Source organism: Mustela lutreola, chromosome 12, assembly GCF_030435805.1.
Source record: "Mustela lutreola isolate mMusLut2 chromosome 12, mMusLut2.pri, whole genome shotgun sequence".
Taxonomy (NCBI): Eukaryota; Metazoa; Chordata; class Mammalia; order Carnivora; family Mustelidae; genus Mustela; species Mustela lutreola.
In genome coordinates, this window is record NC_081301.1 from 100,415,021 (window position 1) to 100,435,613 (window position 20,593).

Here is a 20,593-nt window from a genome sequence, read left to right on the forward strand (position 1 = left end):
GTTACGTTTAGGGATAGAGTTAGGGTCAGGCTCACAGTCAGGGTTAGTGTTAATGTCAGGGTCAGGGTCACTTTAGCGTTCGGGTTAGGGTCAGGCTCATAGTCATGGCCTCGGTTAGGGTTAGGGTCAGGATATGGGTCATTGTTAGTGTCCGGGATCGGTTTTGGGTGAGCGTCACGGTCAGGGTGAGGGTGATAGTCAAGACCAGGGTCAGGTTGAGGTTCAAGGTCAGGCTTTTGTTTAGTGTCCTTGTTCGGGTCAGGGACAGGGTTAGGTCTGGGTCAGTCTTAGGGTCAGAGTTCGGTATAGGTTCAGGGTCAGGGTCATGGTGAAGTTCAGGGCCAGGGACAGGTTTAGGGTCAGGGTCAGGCTTTGGTTTAGGGTCAAGTTTCATTTCCGGGTCAGGTTTAATTTCAGGGGAAAGGTTTGGGTTTGGGGATGGGGTTAAGGTTAGAATTAGGGTTATGTTTAGGGTGAGGGTCAGGGTCAGGGTACTGTTAGTGTCAGGGTTAAGTTTTGGGTCAGCATCAGGGTCCGGGTCAGGGTAAGTGTCAAGTCCAGGTTCAGGTTGAGGGTCAGGGTCAGGCTTTTGTTTAAGGTCCAGGTTCGGGTCAGGGACAGGGTTAGGTTTGGGTCAGAGTGAGGGTCAGAGTTAGGTTTAGGGTCAGGGTCAGGGTCAGGGTGAAGGTCAGGGCCAGGGTCAAGTTTAAGGTCAAGGTCAGGCTTTAGTTTAGGATCAAGTTTCATTTCAGGGTCAAGGTTAATTTCAGGGGAAAGGTTTACGTGTGGGGTTAGGGTTAGGGTAAGAATTAGGGTTATGTTTAAGGTTAGGGTTATACAGAGTTAGGGTCAGTGTTAGGGTTTGGGTTAGGGTAGGGGTTAGTTTTAGGTTTAGGGTCAGCATTAAGTTTAGGTTCAGGGTCCGATTCAGGGTCAGCGTCAGGCTTAGATTTAGTGTTGGGTTCGGGTCAGCATTACGGTCAAAGTCAGTGTCAGGGCTAGGGTTAGGGTTTGAGTCAGGCTCATAGTCAGGGTCAGGTTCAGGGTTAGGGGTTAGTGAAAGGGTTAGCCCCGTACCTGGGTCATTGACACGTCCGTGCAGGGTCTCAGGATAAACCCTGGGCAGAAGGGTGTAGCCCCCACACCCGATTCCACCGAGCCCGCCTTAACCTGGGGTGTGAACATGACCTGCCCACCAGGCATCTGACCTCTCATCAGCCTGCTCCTGCTCGGGGCTTTTCCACCCTCAATGAGCTCTCTTTACACACACACACACACACACACACAAACACACACATACACACGAGGAGGAGACCTAGGGCTACACGGGTTGATCAGAAGGTGTGGGACTCTCTGACTCTGAGCCCCCCGTGTCACCTTTTGATTTTATTTGCCAAAGGGCCTGAGGCATTGGGGAAGCCTGATATGACCTGCCCAGTGAGGGGACGTGTCTGGCAGGCGAGCTCTCTTCTCCCTGCATCCTCTGGGCTTCGGTAGACAGCACAAGAACATGTCGCTTCCTTTAGGCCGTGCCTAGACATGAGTTGGACAGGGGTGTTTTTTCTGTAATGGGGGTTCCTGGATACGTGGGTTCCAATTTCCCTGGGCTCTGTCATCAGGGAAGTGAGGTCACCACTGCCTGGGGGCTCCTTACTGGACTTCCTGCTCCCACCAGAGCTCCCTGAGCGCACCTGTCCCCAAGCTGCTCAAGACTCACCCTCCACGCCATGCCCTGTCCATCCAGTGATCCCCACACAGCTTCCCCCCAGCCCCTGGGCGGCCTGGGTGCAGCTGTTGTCTCCGCTGGCAGGGCACAGAGCTGGGTTCAGAATGGGTTCCTGCTCCTGCCCAGGACTGTGAGCCCGCACACACCCTGTGGCTCTCAGGGTCTCCCCAGGCTCCCCGTTGGCACACTGGGGGTGTCCTGGCTTCTACTTCTAGGCATGCCATCCGGTGTAGGAGCTCTCCACACGTTCCATCCCCGCTCTCCCAGGAGGCTGGTGCACACACTTGGCAAAGGCACGGGTCAGCCTGGGGCTGGGTGGGGGAATGGAACACGGCCCAGAGAGGCCTGGATCTGCTCTGGGATGCAGGCAAAGCCACCCTCCTCCTGCCTGTGTACCATCCCCCGTGGCAAGGTTGCAGTGCATGGCTTCTGACCTTGGTGACACAGACTTCTCAGGGCTTCCATTAGTTTGAGGTCCAAGGGCCTCATCTGCGCCCATGTGCTGGCCAGCCCCCACGGGGGACCCCGGGCATTCCCGAATCCGTCCTCCCAGGGTGGATGGCCCGTGGGACTGAGAAGGGGACAAAATGTTTGGCTGCCATTTCCCAGCCCATGGAGGAAAGTCTGGGACTTCTGCTGGTTTATTCTCTCCTGTGTTCAGTGTCTGTCTCTGTCTTTGTCTTTGTCTCTGTGATTGCATCTGCGTATGTCTCTGTTTCTGTGTGTCTCCCAGGAGCAGGGTCTGTGGGCTGCAGGGCTGAGGGGAGAAACCTCCAAAGTCTCCCTTGTCCCTGTTTCCCTCTCCTGGGCTGGTGCTCGGTTCCTTGCTAAGTAAGGCCTTCTCACCCCGAGCAGAGCTCTGACTCTGGAACCTCTTCCCAGTGGGGGTCCTGAGGCTGCAACAAGGAGTGTCCTGACCTTGGTCTCCAGGCCAGGGGTCCAGTGCTCTGCCACATTCTGCAAGCCCACAATGTCAGTCCCCCGAGTCTCCAGGCTGTCTTCTGCTCAGAAGGACATCAAGGGAGTCCAAAGCATTTTCCCAAGCCTGGGAGCACAGTGGGTCAGGGAGAGAGATTCAAGGCCAACAGGCTCTTCTGCAAGCCTTTGGGAGCCTAGGGACACCCTGTCTCTATGGCCCCACTGATAGAAGAGTAAGGGGAGGCCTTCGGTGTTGTAGCCCTGTCCACACTGGGGGTCACCTCTTCCTACTTCCAGTAGTCCAGGGTGGTGATGGACACCAGGCCCCAGACACTGTACCCACTCAGTGTCCTGGCAAAGCCCCTTGGCCCCTGGGGATTCCCTACCATCAGCCCGTCCTGTCTCCCCTTCCTATGCTTTGGATCCCGGTTCTGGCCAGGAGTGCTGATGCCCCCGACCCCATGGCCCAGCTGTCTCCAACCTCTTTCTTCTTTCCCCTTGTTACCCACCATTTTCCCAGGGTGTCTCCACCTCTGACCCCTAGCTGGGCAGAGCGGCTTGTGTGTGTGTGTGTCTGTGCATGCATGCGCTCAACACATATGCCTCTATCTGTCTGGAGATGCCCGAGGTCATGTCCCCACATGGGATGGGGTGGGTAGCTCTCCCCAAGGATCTGAGGAGCTCTCACCCTCCAAGCAAACCTCATGGGAGGGTCAGGGATAACCTAGGACTGTAGTGATGCTCTGCTCCTTGGACCTTGTACCCGTGTTTTGTCCTGGGCCAGTCGTTGCCTCTCTTGACCGTAGGTTCCCAACTGTCCCTGAGAGATGGACATGGAAATGCTTGAATCTGGCCATTCCTCCAGGGGTAGGTGGAGTCGGAGGAAAGGTGCACCAGGCACACAGACCTCCATTCCAAGAGGGCCAGGTGTGCACAGGAGACCTGCACTCAGCACCTGTACCATGACCCACCATTTGGTGGATGTGTACGTGACCATGGTGCTTTCCCTGACACGTCCCCCATGTTCCTTCACCACTGCCAGGTGCTCTGTGGCCCCAAAGTCTGCTGAGCACCGGATCCGGGCCTATCCTGGGAAGCAAGGCTCAGGGTGCATGGCCAGGCGGCTTGCACATCTGGGGAAGCAGAGGTCATCGAGTACCACCCACCCAGCTGGCCTGGAATTCCAAAACACTCCCAGGGTCCCACTCAAGGTGGGGAGTAACCAGAGGACTTGGAGACATCAGTGGAGGCCAAGTCAGGGCAGGGAGATCAGTGGGCCCCTTCAACTTCTCTCTCCCTCTGCTTGGTCTTCCTAGTTGTTCCCTGGGACAGAGGTCCAGCCCGTCCTTGGATTTAGCTGTGGCTTGAGTCAGTGGGTGGGAAGGAGGACAGGGAAGGTTAGGGTTTGTCTTAGGGGTTTGGGTTAGGGTGAGTGTTACAGTTAGGGTTAGGGTCAGGGTCAGGGTCAGTGTCAGGGTCAGGGTAAGGGTTAGAGTCATACAGGTTTATCTCACTCTGAGGGTTGTCCGAAGCAACAGGAGGCGCCGATGGAGACTGCGTGGTTGGGAGATGCATGGCTGCGGGACTAAGGGTTTCCGATATGGAGGCAATGAGGAACAGGACCCCGGAAGCTGAAGGTTGGGGAAGCAGGCGAGCATTCCAGACCAGACTTCGTGATGGGCCTGACCCCATGGTAGAGCGCCAGGGATGGGACCTCTGCAGGTCGAGGATCCAAGGGCGTTGTCCTCGCTGCATTTTATCTTGTGGAGTGCCACTTGATGGCATCGGGTGCAGGCACTCACCATGCCCTTCAAGGCCCCGAGGTGGGGGCGGCCCAGCAGACGTGCGGCGCCCGAATGACTTCGCCGGGCTTTTTCCGGCCAATTCTCACGAGCGTTCTGCCCAAACCAGGATTGGTTTGGGCAGAACGCTCGTGAGAATTGGCCGGCGTAGGACAGCCCTACGGACCGCCGTGCTCTCCGTGGCCCAGGGCCCTTTCTCGCCCAGGGCATGTTGCTGCCACGAAGAAAAGGCACGGAAAAGACGCGACCCCCAGGGCACGCCGGCGTAGTGGAGCATTCCCGGAGCAGAGTTGAAGGACGGGTGGTGGCCTGGTGTTGGCCACCGTCTTTCGGGAAGATGGGGAGGCCAAGGATAGGGATGACCTCATTTTGGTCATAGGGTTTATCTCACTCTGAGGGTTGTCTGAAGCACCAGGAGGCGTCGATGAAGACTGCGTGGTTGGGAGATGCGTGACTGCGGGACTAAGGGTTTCCGGTACAGAGGCAATGAGGGACAGGACCCCGGAAGCAGAAGGTTGGGGAAGCAGGCGAGCGTTGCAGAACGGACTTCGTGATGGGCCTGGACCAATGGTAGAGCGCCAGGGATGGGACCCCCGCAGGTCGAGGATCCACGGGTGTTGTCCTCGCTGCATTCCATCTTGTGGAGTGCCTTTTGACGGCGATCGGGTGCGGGCACTCACAATGCCCTTCAAGGCCCGGAGGTGGGGGCGGCCCAGCAGACGTGTGGCGCCCGAATGACTTCGCCGGGCGTTTTCCAGCCAATCCTGGTTTGGGAAGAACGCTCGTGAGAATTGGCCTGCATAGGGCAGTCCTGCGGACCGCCCTGCTCTCCATGGCTCAGGGCGCTTTCTGGCAAAGGGCATGTTGCTGCCGCCAAGTAATGGCACGGAAAAGACGCGGCCCACCAGGGCACGCCGGCGCAGTGGAGCGTTCCCGGAGCAGAGTTGAAGGACGGCTGGTGGGCTGGTGTGCGCCTCAGTTTCGGATAGGTTGGGCGGCCAAGGATGGGGATGACCTCATTTGGTCATACAGGTTTATCTCACTCTGAGGGTTGTCCGAAGCACCAGGAGGCGCCGATGGAGACTGCGTGGTTGGGAGATGTGTGGCTGCGGGACTAAGGGTTTCCGATATGGAGGCCATGAGAGACAGGACCCCGGAAGCAGAAGGTTGGGGAAGCAGGCGAGTGTTCCAGCCCGGAATTCGTGATGGGCCTGGCCCCATGGTGGAGCGCAGGGATGGGACCCCTGCAAGTCGAGGATCCACGGGCATTGTCCTCGCTGCATTCCATCTTGTGGAGTGCCTCTTGGCGGCGATCGGGTGCGGGCACTCACAATGCCCTTCATGGCCCGGAGGGGGGGCGGCCCAGCAGACGTGCGGCGCCCGAATGACTTCGCCGGGCTTTTTCCGGCCAATTCTCACGAGCGTTCTGCCCAAACCAGTATTGGTTTGGCAGAACGCTCGTGAGAATTGGCCGGCGTAGGGCAGCCCTGCGGACCGCCGTGCTCTCCATGGCCCAGGACCCTTTCTCGCCCAGGGCATATAGCTGCTGCCAAGAAATGGCACGGAAACAACGCGGCCCACCCCGGCACGCCGGCGCAGTGGAGCGTTCCCGGAGGAGAGTTGAACAACTGGTGGTGGCCTGGTGTGCGCCTCCGACTTTCGGGTAGATGGGTCGGCCAAGGATGGAGATGACCTCATTTTGGTCATACAGGTTTATCTCACTCTGAGGGTTGTCCGAAGCACCAGGAGGCGCCGATGGAGACTGCATGGTTGGGAGATGCGTGGCTGCGGGACTAAGGGTTTCCGATATGGAGGCCATGAGAGACAGGACCCCAAAAGCAGAAGGTTGGGGAAGCAGGCGTGTGTTCCAGACAGGACTTCGTGATGGACCTGGCCCCATGGTAGAGTGCAGGGATGGCACCCCTGCAAGTTGAGGATCCACGGGCGTTGTCCTCGCTACATTCCTTCTTGTGGAGTCCCTCTTGGCGGAGATCGGGCGCGGGAACTCACAATGCCTTTCAAGGCCCCGGGGGAGGGCGGCCCAGAAGACGTGTGGCGCCCGAATGACTTCGCCGGGCGTTTTCCGGCCAATTCTCACGAGCGTTCTGCCAAAGCAGGATTGGTTTGGGCAGAACGCTCGTGAGAATAGGCCGGCGTAGTGCAGCCCTGCGGACCGCCGTGCTCTCCATGGCCCAGGGCCCTTACTCGCCCAGTGCATGTTCCTGCCGCCAAGAAATGGCAAGGAAAAGATGCGGCCCACCCGGGCACGCCGGCACAGTGGAGCGTTCCCTGAGCAGAGTTGAAGGACAGGTGGTGGCCTGGTGTGCGCCGCCGTCTTTCGGGTAGATGGGGCGGCCAAGAATGGGGATGACCTCATTTAGGTCATACAGGTTGATCTCACTCTGAGGGTTGTCCGAAGCACCAGGAGGCGCCGATGGAGACTGCGTGGTTGGGAGATGCGTGGCTGCGGGAAAAGGGTTTCCGATATGGAGGCCATGAGAGACAGGACCCCGGAAGCAGAAGGTTGGGGAAGCAGGCGAGTGTTCCAGCCCGGACTTCGTGATGGGCCTGGCCCCATGGTAGAGCGCAGGGATTGGACCCTTGCAAGTCGAAGATCCACGGGCATTGTCCTCGCTGCATTCCTTCTTGTGCAGTACCTCTTGGCGGCGATCGGGTGCGGGCACTCACAATGCCTTTCAAGGCCCCGGGGGGTGCGGCCCAGCAGACGTGCTTCGCCCGAATGACTTCGCCGGGCGTTTTCCGGCCAATTCTCACGAGCGTTCTGCCAAAGCAGGATTGCTTTGGGCAGAACGCTCGTGAGAATTGGCCGGCGTAGGACAGCCCTGCGGACCGCCGTGCTCTCCATGGCCAGGGCCCTTTCTCGCCCAGGGCATGTTGCTGCCGCCAAGAAATGGCTTGGAAAAGACGCGGCCAACCCCGGCACGACGGCGCATTGGAGTGTTCCCGGAGAAGAGTTGAAGAACGGGTGGTGGCCTAGTGTGCGCCTCTGTCTTTCGGGTCGATGGGCCGGCCAAGGATGGGGATGACCTCATCTTGGTCATACAGGTTTCTCTCACTCTGAGGGTTGTCCGAAGCACCAGAGGGGCCGATGGAGACTGCCTGGCTGGGAGATGCGTGGCTGCGGGTCTAAGGGTTTCCGATATGGAGGCCATGAGGGACAGGACCCCGGAAGCAGGTTGGGGAAGCAGGCGAGTGTCCCAGACCGGACTTTGTGATGGGCCTGGCCCCATGGTAGAGCGCAGGGATGGGACCCCTGCAAGTCGAGGATCCACGGGCGTTGTCCTCGCTGCATTCCATCTTGTGGCGTGCCCCTTGGCGGCGATCGGGTGCGGGCACTCACCATGCCCTTCAAGGCCCCGAGGTGGGGGCGGCCCAGCAGACGTGCGGCGCCCGAATGACTTCGCCGGGCTTTTTCCGCCCAATTCTCACGAGCGTTCTGCCCAAACCAGGATTGGTTTGGGCAGAACGCTCGTGAGAATTGGCCGGCGTAGGGCAGCCCTGCGGACCGCCGTGCTCTCCACGGCCCAGGGCCCTTTCTCACCCAGGGCATGTTGCTGCCGCCAAGAAATGGCTCGGAAAAGACGCGGCCAACCCCAGCACGACGGCGCATTGGAGCGTTCCCGGAGCAGAGTTGAAGAACGGGTGGTGGCCTGGTGTGCGCCTCTGTCTTTCGGGTCGATGGGCCGGCCAAGGATGGGGATGACCTCATCTTGGTCATACAGGTTTATCTCACTCTGAGGGTTGTCCGAAGCACCAGGGGGGCCGATGGAGACTGCGTGGTTGGGAGATGCGTGGCTGCGGGTCTAAGGGTTTCTGATATGGAGGCCATGAGTGACAGGACCCCGGAAGCAGGTTGGGGAAACAGGCGAGTGTCCCAGACCGGACTTCGTGATGGGCCTGGCCCCATGGTAGAGCACAGGGATGGGACCCCTGCAAGTCGGGGATCCACGGGCGTTATCCTCGCAGCATTCTATCTTGTGGAGTGCCCCTTGGCGGCGATCGGGTGCGGGCACTCACCATGCCCTTCAGGCCCCGAGGTGGGGACGGCCCAGCAGACGTGCGGCGCCCGAATGACTTCGCCGCGCTTTTTCCGGCCAATTCTCACGAGCGTTCTGCCTAGAACGCTCGTGAGAATTGGCCGGCGTAGGACAGCTCTGCGGACCGCCGTGCTCTCCATGGCCTAGGGCCCTTTCTCGCCCAGGGCATGTTGCTGCCGCCAAGAAATGGCTCGGAAAAGACGCGGCCAACCCCGGCACGACGGCGCTTTGGAGCGTTCCCGGAGCAGAGTTGAAGAACGGGTGGTGGCCTGGTGTGCGCCTCTGTCTTTCGGGTCGATGGGCCGGCCAAGGATGGGGATGACCTCATCTTGGTCATACAGGTTTATCTCACTCTGAGGGTCGTCCGAAGCACCAGAGGGGCCGATGGAGACTGCCTGGCTGGGAGATGCATGGCTGCGGGTCTAAGGATTTCCGATATGGAGGCCATGAGGGACAGGACCCCGGAAGCAGGTTGGGGAAGCAGGCGAGTGTCCCAGACCGGACTTCGTGATGGGCCTGGCCCCATGGTAGAGCACAGGGATGGGACCCCTGCAAGTCGAGGATCCACGGGCGTTGTCCTCGCTGCATTCCATCTTGTGGAGTGCCCCTTGGAGGCGATCGGGTGCGGGTACTCACCATGCCCTTCAAGGCCCCGAGGTGGGGGCGGCCCAGCAGACGTGGGCGCCCGAATGACTTCGCCGCGCTTTTTCCGGCCAATTCTCACGAGCGTTCTGCCCAAACCAGGATTGGTTTGGGCAGAACGCTCGTGAAAATTGGCCGGCGTAGGGCAGCCCTGCTGACCGCCGTGCTCTCCACGGCCCAGGGCCCTTTCTCGCCCAAGGAATGTTGCTGCCGCCAAGAAATGGCTCGGAAAAGACGCGGCCAACCCCGGCGCGACGGCGCATTGGAGCGTTCCCGGAGCAGAGTTGAAGAACGGGTGGTGGCCTTGTGTGCGTCTCTGTCTTTCGGGTCGATGGGCCGGCCAAGGATGGGGATGACCTCATCTTGGTCATACAGGTTTCTCTCACTCTGAGGGTTGTCCGAAGCACCAGAGGGGCCGATGGAGACTGTGGTTGGGAGATGCGTGATTGCGGGTCTAAGGGTTTCCGATATGGAGGCCATGAGTGACAGGACCCCGTAAGCGGGTTGGGGAAGCAGGCGAGTGTCCCAGATCGGACTTCGTGATGGGCCTGGCCCCATGGTAGAGCGCAGGGATGGGACCCCTGCAAGTCGAGGGTCCACGAGCGTTGTCCTCGCTGCATTCCATCTTGTGGAGTGCCCCTTGGCGGCGATCGGGTGCGGGCACTCACCATGCCCTTCAAGGCCCCGAGGTGGGGGCGGCCCAGCAGACGTGCGGCGCCCGAATGACTTCAGCGGGCTTTTTCCGGCCAATGCTCATGAGCGTTCTGCCCAAACCAGGACGCTCGTGAGAATTGGCCGGCGTAAGGCAGCCCTGCGGACCGCCGTGCTCTCCACGGCCCAGGGCCCTTTCTCGCCCAGGGCATGTTGCTGCCGCCAAGAAATGGCTCGGAAAAGACGCGGCCAACCCCGGCACGACGGCGCATTGGAGCGTTCCCGGAGAACTGTTGAAGAACGGGTGGTGGCCTGGTGTGCGCCTCTGTCTTTCGGGTCGATCGGCCGGCCAAGGATGGGGATGACCTCATCTTCGTCATACAGGTTTCTCTCACTCTGAGGGTTGTCCGAAGCACCAGAGGGGCCGATGGAGACTGCGTGGTTGGGAGAGGCGTGGCTGCGGGTCTAAGGGTTTCCGATATGGAGGCCATGAGGGATAGGACACCGGAAGCAGGTTGGGGAAGCAGGCGAGTGTCCCAGACTTGACATCGTGATGGGCCTGGCCCCATGGTAGAGCGCAGGGATGGGACCCCTGCAAGTCGAGGATCCACGGGCGTTGTCCTCGCTGCATTCCATCTTGTGGAGTGCCCCTTGGCGGCGAATGGGTGCGGGCACTCACCATGCCCTTCAAGGCCCCGAGGTGGGGGCGGCCCAGCAGACGTGCGTCGCCCGAATGACTTCGCCGGGCTTTTTCCGGCCAATTCTCACGAGCGTTCTGCCCAACCAGGATTGGTTTGGGCAGAATGCTCGTGAGAATTGGCCGGCGTAGGGCAGCCCTGCGGACCGCCGTGCTCTCCACGGCCCAGGGCCCTTTCTCGCCCAGGGCATGTTGCTGCCGCCAAGAAATGGCTCGGAAAAGACGCGGCCAACCCCGGCACGACGGCGCATTGGAGCGTTCCCGGAGAACTGTTGAAGACCGGGTGGTGGCCTGGTGTGCGCCTCTGTCTTTCGGGTCGATCGGCCGGCCAAGGATGGGGATGACCTCATCTTGGTCATACAGGTTTCTCTCACTCTGAGGGTTGTCCGAAGCACCAGAGGGGCCGATGGAGACTGCGTGGTTGGGAGAGGCGTGGCTGCGGGTCTAAGGGTTTCCGATATGGAGGCCATGAGGGACAGGACACCGGAAGCAGGTTGGGGAAGCAGGCGAGTGTCCCAGACCGGACTTCGTGATGGGCCTGGCCCCATGGTAGAACGCAGGGATGGGACCCCTGCAAGTCGAGGATCCACGGGCGTTGTCCTCGCTGCATTCCATCTTGTGGAGTGCCCCTTGGCGGCGATCGGGTGCGGGCACTCACCATGCCCTTCAAGGCCCCGAGGTGGGGGCGGCCCAGCAGACGTGCGGCGCCCGAATGACTTCGCCGGGCTTTTTCCGGCCAATTCTCACGAGCGTTCTGCCCAACCAGGATTGGTTTGGGCAGAACGCTCGTGAGAATTGCCCGGCGTAGGGCAGCCCTGCGGACCGCCGTGCTCTCCATGGCCCAGGGCCCTTTCTCGCCCAGGGCATGTTGCTGCCTCCAAGAAATGGCTCGGAAAAGACGTGGCCAACCCCGGCACGACGGCGCATTGGAGCGTTCCCCGAGCAGAGTTGAAGAACGGGTGGTGGCCTGGTGTGCGCCTCTGTCTTTCGGGTCGATGGGCCGGCCAAGGATGGGGATGACCTCATCTTGGTCATACAGGTTTCTCTCACTCTGAGGGTTGTCCGAAGCACCAGAGGGGCCGATGGAGACTGCGTGGGTGGGAGATGCGTGGCTGCGGGTCTAAGGGTTTCCGATATGGAGGCCATGAAGGACAGGACCCCGGAAGCGGGTTGGGGAAACAGGCGAGTGTCCCAGACCGGACTTCGTGATGGGTCTGGCCCCATGGTAGAGCGCAGGGATGGGACCCCTGCAAGTCGAGGATCCACGGGCTTTGTCCTCGCTGCATTCCATCTTGTGGAGTGCCCCTTGGCGGCGATCGGGTGCGGGCACTCACCATGCCCTTCAAGGCCCTGAGGTGGGGGCGGCCCATGAGAAGTGCGGCGCCCGAATGACTTCGGCGGGCTTTTTCCGGCCAATGCTCACGAGCGTTCTGCCCAAACCAATCCTGGTTTGGGCAGAACGCTCGTGAGAATTGGCCGGCGTAAGGCAGCCCTGCTGACCGCCGTGCTCTCCACGGCCCAGGGCCCTTTCTCGCCCAGGGCATGTTGCTGCCGCCAAGAAATGGCTCGGAAAAGACGCGGCCAACCCCGGCACGACGGCGCATTGGAGCGTTCCCGGAGCAGAGTTGAAGAACGGGTGGTGGCCTGGTGTGCGCCTCTGTCTTTCGGGTCGATGGGCCGGCCAAGGATGGGGATGACCTCATCTTGGTCATACAGGTTTCTCTCACTCTGAGGGTTGTCCGAAGCACCAGAGGGGCCGATGGAGACTGCGTGGGTGGGAGATGCGTGGCTGCGGGTCTAAGGGTTTCCGATATGGAGGCCATGAGGGACAGGACCCCGGAAGCAGGTTGGGGAAGCAGGCGAGTGTCCCAGACTTGACTTCGTGATGGGCCTGGCCCCATGGTAGAGCGCAGGGATGGAACCCCTGCAAGTCGAGGATCCACGGGCGTTGTCCTCGCTGCATTCCATCTTGTGGAGTGCCCCTTGGCGGCGATCGGGTGCGGGCACTCACCATGCCCTTCAAGGCCCCGTGGTGGGGGCGGCCCAGCAGACGTGGGTGCCCGAATGACTTCGGCGGCCTTTTTCCGGCCAATTCTCACGAGCGTTCTGCCCAAACCAATCCTGGTTTGGGCAGAACGCTCGTGAGAATTGGCCGGCGTAGGGCAACCCTGCGGACCGCCGTGCTCTCCATGGCCCAGGGCCCTTTCTAGCCCAGGGCATGTTGCTGCCGCCAAGAAATGGCACGGAAAAGACGCGGCCTACCCCGGCACGACGGCGCATTGGAGCGTTCCCGGAGCATAGTTGAAGAACGGGTGGTGGCCTGGTGTGCGCCACTGTCTTTTGGGTCGATGGGCCGGCCAAAGATGGGGATGACCTCATCTTGGTCATACAGGTTTATCTCACTCTGAGGGTTGTCCGAAGCACCAGAGGGGCCGATGGAGACTGCGTGGTTGGGAGATGCGTGGCTGCGGGTCTAAGGGTTTCCGATATGGAGGCCATGAGGGACAGGACCCCGGAAGCTGGTTGAGGAAGCAGGCGTGTGTCCCAGACCGGACTTCGTGACGGGCCTGGCCCCATGGTAGAGCGCAGGGATGGGACCCCCGCAAGTCGAGGATCCACGGGCGTTGTCCTCGCTGCATTCCATCTTGTGGAGTGCCCCTTGGCGGCGATCGGGTGCGGGCACTCACCATGCCCTTCAAGGCCCCGAGGTGGGGGCGGACCAGCAGACGTGCGGCGCCCGAATGACTTCGCCGGGCTTTTTCCGGCCAATTCTCACGAGCGTTCTGCCCAACCAGGATTGGTTTGGGCAGAATGCTCGTGAGAATTGGCCGGCGTAAGGTAGCCCTGCGGACCGCCGTGCTCTCCACGGCCCAGTGCCCTTATTCGCCCAGGGCATGTTGCTGCCGCCAAGAAATGGCTCGGAAAAGACGCGGCCAACCCCGGCACGACGGCGCATTGGAGCGTTCCCGGAGCAGAGTTGAAGAACGGGTGGTGGCCTGGTGTGCGCCTCTGTATTTCGGGTCGATGGGCCGGCCAAGGATGGGGATGACCTCATCTTGGTCATACAGGTTTATTTCACTCTGAGGGTTGTCCGAAGCACCAGAGGGGCCGATGGAGACTGCGTGGTTGGGAGATGCGTGGCTGCGGGTCTAAGGGTTTCCGATATGGAGGCCATGAGAGACAGGACCCCGGAAGCGGGTTGGGGAAGCAGGCGAGTGTCCCAGACCGGACTTCGTGACGGGCCTGGCCCCATGGTAGAGCGCAGGGATGGAACCCCCGCAAATCGAGGATCCACGGGCGTTGTCCTCGCTGCATTCCATCTTGTGGTGTGCCCCTTGGCGGCGATCGGGTGCGGGCACTCACCATGCCCTTCAAGGCCCCGAGGTGGGGGCGGCCCAGCAGACGTGCGGCGCCCGAATGACTTCGCCGGGCTTTTTCCGGCCAATTCTCACGAGCGTTCTGCCCAAACCAGAATTGGCCGGCGTAGGACAGCCCTGCGGACCGCCGTGCTCTCCATGGCCCAGGGCCCTTTCTCGCCCAGGGCATGTTGCTGCCGCCAAGAAATGGCTCGGAAAAGACGCGGCCAACCCCGGCACGACGGCGCATTGGAGCATTCCCGGAGCAGAGTTGAAGAACGGGTCGTGGCCTGGTGTGCGCCTCTGTCTTTCGGGTCGATGGGCCGGCCAAGGATGGGTATGACCTCATCTTGGTCATACAGGTTTATCTCACTCTGAGGGTCGTCCGAAGCACCAGAGGGGCCGATGGAGACTGCGTGTTTGGGAGATGCGTGGCTGCGGGTCTAAGGGTTTCCGATATGGAGGCCATGAGGGACAGGACCACGGAAGCGGGTTGGGGAAACAGGCGAGTGTCCCAGATCGGACTTCGTGATGGGCCTGGCCCCATGGTAGAGCGCAGGGATGGGACCCCTGCATGTCGAGGATCCACGGGCGTTGTCCTCGCAGCATTCCATCTTGTACAGTGCCCCTTGGCGGCGATCGGGTGCGGGCACTCACCATGCCTTTCAAGGCCCCGTGGTGGGGGCGGCCCAGCAGACGTGCGGCGCCCGAATGACTTCGCCGGGCTTTTTCCGGCCAATTCTCACGAGCGTTCTGACAAAACCAGGATTGGTTTGGGCAGAACGCTCGTGAGAATTGGCCGGCGTAAGGCAGCCCTGCTGACCGCCGTGCTCTCCACGGCCCAGGGCCCTTTCTCGCCCAGGGCATGTTGCTGCCGCCAAGAAATGGCTCGGAAAAGACGCGGCCAACCCCGGCACGACGGCGCATTGGAGCGTTCCCGGAGAACTGTTGAAGACCGGGTGGTGGCCTGGTGTGCGCCTCTGTCTTTCGGGTCGATCGGCCGGCCAAGGATGGGGATGACCTCATCTTCGTCATACAGGTTTCTCTCACTCTGAGGGTTGTCCGAAGCACCAGAGGGGCCGATGGAGACTGCGTGGTTGGGAGAGGCGTGGCTGCGGGTCTAAGGGTTTCCGATATGGAGGCCATGAGGGACAGGACACCGGAAGCAGGTTGGGGAAGCAGGCGAGTGTCCCAGACTTGACATCGTGATGGGCCTGGCCCCATGGTAGAGCGCAGGGATGGGACCCCTGCAAGTCGAGGATCCACGGGCGTTGTCCTCGCTGCATTCCATCTTGTGGAGTGCCCCTTGGCGGCGAATGGGTGCGGGCACTCACCATGCCCTTCAAGGCCCCGAGGTGGGGGCGGCCCAGCAGACGTGCGTCGCCCGAATGACTTCGCCGGGCTTTTTCCGGCCAATTCTCACGAGCGTTCTGCCCAACCAGGATTGGTTTGGGCAGAACGCTCGTGAGAATTGCCCGGCGTAGGGCAGCCCTGCTGATCGCCGTGCTCTCCATGGCCCAGGGCCCTTTCTGGCCCAGGGCATGTTGCTGCCGCCAAGAAATGGCTCGGAAAAGACGGGGCCAACCCCGGCACGACGGCGCATTGGAGCGTTCCCGGAGCAGAGTTGAAGAACGGGTGGTGGCCTGGTGTGCGCCTCTGTCTTTCGGGTCGATGGGCCCGCCAAGGATGGGGATGACCTCATCTTGGTCATACAGGTTTATATCACTCTGAGGGTTGTCCGAAGCACCAGAGGGGCCGATGGAGACTGCGTGGTTGGGAGATGCATGGCTGCGGGTCTAAGGGTTTCCGATATGGAGGCCATGAGGGACAGGACCCCGGAAGCTGGTTGGGGAAGCAGGCGAGTGTCCCAGACCGGACTTCGTGATGGGCCTGGCCCCATGGTAGAACGCAGGGATGGGACCCCTGCAAGTCGAGGATCCACGGGCGTTGTCCTCGCTGCATTCCATCTTGTGGTGTGCCCCTTGGCGGCGATCGGGTGCGGGCACTCACCATGCCCTTCAAGGCCCCGTGGTGGGGGCGGCCCAGCAGACGTGCGGCGCCCGAATGACTTCGGCGGGCTTTTTCCGGCGAATTCTCACGAGCGTTCTGCCCAAACCAATCCTGGTTTGGGCAGAACGCTCGTGAGAATTGGCCGGCGTAGGGCAGCCCTGCGGACCGCCGTGCTCTCCATGGCCCAGGGCCCTTTCTAGCCCAGGGCATGTTGCTGACGCCAAGAAATGGCTCGAAAAAGACGCGGCTAAACCCGGCACGACGGCGCATTGGAGCGTTCCCGGAGCAGAGTTGAAGAACGGGTGGTGGCCTGGTGTGCGCCTCTGTCTTTCGGGTCGATGGGCCGGCCAAGGATGGGGATGACCTCATCTTGGTCATACAGGTTTATCTCACTCTGAGGGTTGTCCGAAGCACCAGAGGGGCCGATGGAGACTGCGTGTTTGGGAGATGCGTGGCTGCGGGTCTAAGGGTTTCCGATATGGAGGCCATGAGGGACAAGACCCCGGAAGCGGGTTGGGGAAGCAGGCGAGTGTCCCAGACCGGACTTCGTGACGGGCCTGGCCCCATGGTAGAGCGCAGGGATGGGACCCCTGCAAGTCAAGGATCCACGGGCGTTGTCCTCGCTGCATTCCATCTTGTGGAGTGCCCCTTGGCTGCGATCGGGTGCGGGCACTCACCATGCCCTTCAAGGCCCCGAGGTGGGGGCGGCCCATTGGACGTGCAGAGCCCGAATGACTTCGCTGGGCTTTTTCCGGCCAATTCTCACGAGCGTTCTGCCCAAACCAGGATTGGTTTGGACAGAACGCTCGTGAATATTGGCCGGCGTAAGGCAGCCCTGCGTACCGCCGTGCTCTCCACGGCCCAGGGCCCTTTCTCGCCCAGGGCATGTTGCTGCCGCCAAGAAATGGCTCGGAAAAGACGCGGCCAACCCCGGCACGACGGCGCATTGGAGCGTTCCCGGAGCAGAGTTGAAGAACGGGTGGTGGCCTGCTGTGCGCCTCTGTCTTTCGGGTCGATGGGCCGGCCAAGGATCGGGATGACCTCATCTTGGTCATACAGGTTTATCTCACTCTGAGGGTGGTCCGAAGCACCAGAGGGGCCGATGGAGACTGCGTGGTTGGGAGAGGCGTGGCTGCGGGTCTAAGGGTTTCCGATATGGAGGCCATGAGGGATAGGACACCGGAAGCAGGTTGGGGAAGCAGGCGAGTGTCCCAGACTTGACATCGTGATGGGCCTGGCCCCATGGTAGAGCGCAGGGATGGGACCCCTGCAAGTCGAGGATCCACGGGCGTTGTCCTCGCTGCATTCCATCTTGTGGAGTGCCCCTTGGCGGCGAATGGGTGCGGGCACTCACCATGCCCTTCAAGGCCCCGAGGTGGGGGCGGCCCAGCAGACGTGCGTCGCCCGAATGACTTCGCCGGGCTTTTTCCGGCCAATTCTCACGAGCGTTCTGCCCAACCAGGATTGGTTTGGGCAGAATGCTCGTGAGAATTGGCCGGCGTAGGGCAGCCCTGCGGACCGCCGTGCTCTCCACGGCCCAGGGCCCTTTCTCGCCCAGGGCATGTTGCTGCCGCCAAGAAATGGCTCGGAAAAGACGCGGCCAACCCCGGCACGACGGCGCATTGGAGCGTTCCCGGAGAACTGTTGAAGACCGGGTGGTGGCCTGGTGTGCGCCTCTGTCTTTCGGGTCGATCGGCCGGCCAAGGATGGGGATGACCTCATCTTCGTCATACAGGTTTCTCTCATTCTGAGGGTTGTCCGAAGCACCAGAGGGGCCGATGGAGACTGCGTGGTTGGGAGAGGCGTGGCTGCGGGTCTAAGGGTTTCCGATATGGAGGCCATGAGGGACAGGACACCGGAAGCAGGTTGGGGAAGCAGGCGAGTGTCCCAGACCGGACTTCGTGATGGGCCTGGCCCAATGGTAGAACGCAGGGATGGGACCCCTGCAAGTCGAGGATCCACGGGCGTTGTCCTCGCTGCATTCCATCTTGTGGAGTGCCCCTTGGCGGCGATCGGGTGCGGGCACTCACCATGCCCTTCAAGGCCCCGAGGTGGGGGCGGCCCAGCAGACGTGCGGCGCCCGAATGACTTCAACGGGCTTTTTCCGGCCAATTCTCACGAGCGTTCTGCCCAACCAGGATTGGTTTGGGCAGAACGCTCGTGAGAATTGCCCGGCGTAAGGCAGCCCTGCGGACCGCCGTGCTCTCCATGGCCCAGGGCCCTTTCTCGCCCAGGGCATGTTGCTGCCGCCAAGAAATGGCTCGGAAAAGACGCGGCTAACCCCGGCACGACGGCGCATTGGAGCGTTCCCGGAGCAGAGTTGAAGAACGGGTGGTGGCCTGGTGTGCGCCTCTGTCTTTCGGGTCGATGGGCCCGCCAAGGATGGGGATGACCTCATCTTGGTCATACAGGTTTATCTCACTCTGAGGGTTGTCCGAAGCACCAGAGGGGCCGATGGAGACTGCGTGGTTGGGAGATGCGTGGCTGCGGGTCTAAGGGTTTCCGATATGGAGGCCATGAGGGACAAGACCCCGGAAGCGGGTTGGGGAAGCAGGCGAGTGTCCCAGACCGGACTTCGTGACGGGCCTGGCCCCATGGTAGAACGCAGGGATGGGACCCCTGCAAGTCGAGGATCCACGGGCGTTGTCCTCGCTGCATTCCATCTTGTGGAGTGCCCCTTGGCGGCGATCGGGTGCGGGCACTCACCATGCCCTTCAAGGCCCCGAGGTGGGGGCAGCCCAGCAGACGTGCGGCGCCCGAATGACTTCGCCGGGCTTTTTCCGGCCAATTCTCACGAGCGTTCTGCCCAAACCAGGACAGAACGCTCGTGAGAATTGGCCGGCGTAGGGCAGCTCTGCGGACCGCCGTTCTCTCCATGGCCCAGGGCCCTTTCTCGCCCAGGGCATGTTGCTGCCGCCAAGAAATGGCTCGGAAAAGACGTGGCCAACCCCGGCACGACGGCGCATTGGAGCGTTCCCCGAGCAGAGTTGAAGAACGGGTGGTGGCCTGGTGTGCGCCTCTGTCTTTCGGGTCGATGGGCCGGCCAAGGATGGGGATGACCTCATCTTGGTCATACAGGTTTCTCTCACTCTGAGGGTTGTCCGAAGCACCAGAGGGGCCGATGGAGACTGCGTGGGTGGGAGATGCGTGGCTGCGGGTCTAAGGGTTTCCGATATGGAGGCCATGAGGGACAGGACCCCGGAAGCGGGTTGGGGAAACAGGCGAGTGTCCCAGACCGGACTTCGTGATGGGTCTGGCCCCATGGTAGAGCGCAGGGATAGGACCCCTGCAAGTCGAGGATCCACGGGCTTTGTCCTCGCTGCATTCCATCTTGTGGAGTGCCCCTTGGCGGCGATCGGGTGCGGGCACTCACCATGCCCTTCAAGGCCCTGAGGTGGGGGCGGCCCAAGAGAAGTGCGGCGCCCGAATGACTTCGGCGAGCTTTTTCCTGCCAATGCTCACGAGCGTTCTGCCCAAACCAATCCTGGTTTGGGCAGAACGCTCGTGAGCATTGGCCGGCGTAAGGCAGCCCTGCTGACCGCCGTGCTCTCCACGGCCCAGGGACCTTTCTCGCCCAGGGCATGTTGCTGCCGCCAAGAAATGGCTCGGAAAAGACGCGGCCAACCCCGGCACGACGGCGCATTGGAGCGTTCCCGGAGCAGAGATGAAGAACGGGTGGTGGCCTGGTGTGCGCCTCTGTTTTTCGGGTCGATGGGCCGGCCAAGGATGGGGATGACCTCATCTTGGTCATACAGGTTTATCTCACTCTGAGGGTTGTCCGAAGCACCAGAGGGGCCGATGGAGACTGCGTGGGTGGGCGATGCGTGGCTGCGGGTCTAAGGGTTTCCGATATGGAGGCCATGAGGGACAGGACCCCGGAAGCAGGTTGGGGAAGCAGGCGAGTGTCCCAGACTTGACTTCGTGATGGGCCTGGCCCCATGGTAGAGCGCAGGGATGGGACCCCTGCAAGTCGAGGATCCACGGGCGTTGTCCTCGCTGCATTCCATCTTGTGGAGTCCCCCTTGGCGGCGATCGGGTGCGGGCACTAACCATGCCCTTCAAGGCCCCGAGGTGGGGGCGGCCCAGCAGACGTGCGGCGCCCGAATGACTTCGCCGGGCTTTTTCCGGCCAGTTCTACGAGCGTTCTGCCCAAACCAGGATTGGTTTGGGCAGAACGCTCGTTAGAATTGGCCGGCATAGGGCAGCCCTGCGGACCGCCGTGCTCTCCATGGCCCAGGGCCCTTTCTCGCCCAGGGCATGTTGCTGCCGCCAAGAAATGGCTCGGAAAAGACGCGGCCAACCCCGGCACGACGGCGCATTGGAGCGTTCCCGGAGCAGAGTTGTAGACCGGGTGGTGGCCTGGTGTGCGCCTCTGTCTTTCGGGTCGATGGGCCGGCCAAGGATGGGGATGACCTCATCTTGGTCATACAGGTTTCTCTCACTCTGAGGGTTGTCCGAAGCACCAGAGGGGCCGATGGAGACTGCGTGGGTGGGAGATGCGTGGCTGCGGGTCTAAGGGTTTCCGATATGGAGGCCATGAGGGACAGGACCCCGGAAGCAGGTTGGGGAAGCAGGCGAGTATCCCAGACTTGACTTCGTGATGGGCCTGGCCCCATGGTAGAGCGCAGGGATGGGACCCCTGCAAGTCGAGGATCCACGGGCGTTGTCCTCGCTGCATTCCATCTTGTGGAGTGCCCCTTGGCGGCGATCGGGTGCGGGCACTCACCATGCCC